The following is a 2,748-nucleotide window of genomic DNA, read 5'->3' on the forward strand; positions in this document are numbered from 1 at the left end:
AGTTTCAGCTTTCTATATATGGCTAGCCAGTTTTCCCAGCACCATTTGTTAAATAAGGAATCCTTTCCCCATTTCTTGTTTTTGTCAGGTTTGTCAAAGATCAGATAGTTGTAGATGTGTGGTATTATTTCTGAGGGCTCTGTTCTAACAGAAAGAATTTGCACTGTCCCCACCTTCGGAAGGCTGCATCATTTGCCATGGGTTGCTGAGTTGTGCTGAGGATTAGGGATAGAGCAAAGGAAGTAAGATCAGAAAGAAGCAATTTTTTTTTCCCCTCTGTGCTCAGTGGACCCATATTTGTCTACATGTGGCAGCCCAAAGTGACAAAAGTGTTCCGGACCCAGTGCCTGACTTATGCCAATGTTCAGAAATTGAGTAGGGCCTTGATGTTGGAGTGGCAGTGTGCTTTTTCAGTTGTGTAGGAGCTGGATTGCTAGGACAGAGCAATTCTCTGAAGGTGTTAAGACTGCTCTCAAGGCTGAGTGAGGTGGCATACGCCTGTAATCCCAGCACTTTGGGAGGCCAAGGCAGGTGGATCACCTGAGGTCAGGAGTTTGAGACCAGCCTGGCCAATATGGCAAAATCCCCTCTCTACTGAAAATACAAAAATTAGCTGGGTATGGTGGTGGGTGTCTGTAGTCCCAGCTACTCAGGAGGCTGAGGCAGGAGAATCGCTTGAACCCAGGAGGTGGAGGTTGCAGTGAGCCGAGACTGCGCCACTCCAGCCTGGGTGACAGAGCAAGACTCTGTCTCAAAAAAAAAAAAAAAAAAAAAAGGGGGGGCCCTCAAAATGCTGCAGGCCACTGCATTTACTGCATCACATTAGCTGTCAGTTATCCGTCCGAAGAAACTAAGCCGTGTTTTCTAACACTCACTATACTGTAGCCATACCCTAGGACTGGCATTTGTGAACCCATACGGGGAGGCTTCCTTCAGGTTCTTCAAGCCTGACTCCATCCAAATGACCTGGATGCTTGGATACAAGGCAGTTTCGTCAACAGCCCTCCAGAATTAATCAGAATTTCAGCAGGATGAGGGCTGAACATATCTCTTTTCAACATCCAAATATACTTGGGCTTTCCAGGTATAAACACTGTGTGCTGGATTCAGGCAGGCCGGAATGTGCATCCTGGCCACACTGCGTGATATTGGGCAAGCCAATTCAGCTCTTGAAGACCCACTTTCCTCATTTGAAAAATGGGGATAATTATAGTTGTGGGGAGTGGAACGAGGTGATCCACGGGAAGTGTTGGCACTGGGCCCAGCACCGGCTATGTTCCCAGCCAATGTCAGCTATTAATGAATTTCATTGATTCTAAGATGCTCTTTTTTTGTAGTCTACTTCTAGAAATTGATGGCATGTCATGGTCTCAATGGTAGCATTTTTCCCCCTTCTTAGGATCTCTAAGACAATGGTGCACCTTACAATAGATGGTGTCTAGACTTAGTGAAATACAGGGTGTGTAAATGTCCCTGGGGTGCAGTATTGATGACCACAGGGCCTCGTGGAGGAGTGCTGGAACTTTGGAAATGTTAAGTCTGCCTGAGCTGTGTCCATCTCTCCAGTGTTCTGCGCACACAGGAGTCAGTCAAAGAGAAGCTGAATAAACAAGGCGGGTGAGTCTGCCCCTCTTGGGTAGGGTCTTCACAATTGCAGGTGCACTTGCTCAGGCTCATTCTCTCAGGTGTTGCTCAGGTTTTCTTTCCAGGCCAGGGCAGCTGAGCTGGGTAGTGTGGGTGGGGTGAGGGCTTTGCTCATCTCGTTCGAGGTCCTCCTCAACAAGTTGATCTCCAAGCTTGCTTGGACCACTTGGCTTCAGCAGGTTCCATTATCCTTTTCCTTTGGGTGCCCTTTCAGGGAATGATTTTGAAATGGAACCCAGGGTCCCGAAGGACACAGCAATATTCCTAATACCAGCTTGACCCAAGAGGGCAGATAAGGAAGACATTACCCCTGCTCCCCACCAACCACCTCTGCCTCACTCTTGTTCCATTCAGCCACATGATCATGACGGGACTTGGCAGCAAGACAGCCGTGGGGGAAGGTTTGCTTCTGGTTTTTAGTTTTAAGGTGATCCTATAGGAAGGAATCGGTGTAATGAATGGTTTGCTTCCTTTGAAAAAGAACCATCTGGGTTCAGATTTCATATTTACTATTTTAAACCCTTTCAATTAGACCCTTGGGGTTTCCCAGGCCTGCCTGGGGGAGTCTTTCTCCAAACTTCCTTTCCTTTCTTTCCCAAACCCTGGGACAAATGTTTGTTTTTCTCACAAATTCATCAAGGCCCAAGGCCTTCAGAAAGTACTGAGGCGCTGGGCTTTGACATGGGAAGCTGGAGCCTGTCTGGGGAGCGTTTAGCCGGAGAACAGTACTTGGCAGGCTTGCTTCCTGCCCCATGCTGCCATTCACTGCGGACAGCTTGGGGGTGGGGACGGTGCGGGGGTGGGGGTGCTTGGCACATTTGCCGAACCCACTGGAAGCCCTCAGTTTGGAGAGGGAAAGGGACTTTCTCATGGATTTCCCGCTCCAAGAGCATCAATCAGCCTCAGAGCAACACTAGTGAGAAAAGGAGTTGTTTATAGCAGGAAAAGTGATTACAAAGGCCACCCGCTCACTTTGTATCTTTTGTTCCTATTGGCTCCTTGACCAGAATTCTGGGGCAGTCCTCGTACAGCCTTTGCCTGCCTGGGTCTGTGGATCCTGGAGGTCGAGGAGGAAGGGAAAAGATGCCCAGAGGAGCAGGAAGA

The sequence above is a fragment of the Mandrillus leucophaeus genome, unplaced genomic scaffold, assembly GCF_000951045.1.
Source record: "Mandrillus leucophaeus isolate KB7577 unplaced genomic scaffold, Mleu.le_1.0 Scaffold193, whole genome shotgun sequence".
Lineage (NCBI taxonomy): Eukaryota > Metazoa > Chordata > Mammalia > Primates > Cercopithecidae > Mandrillus > Mandrillus leucophaeus.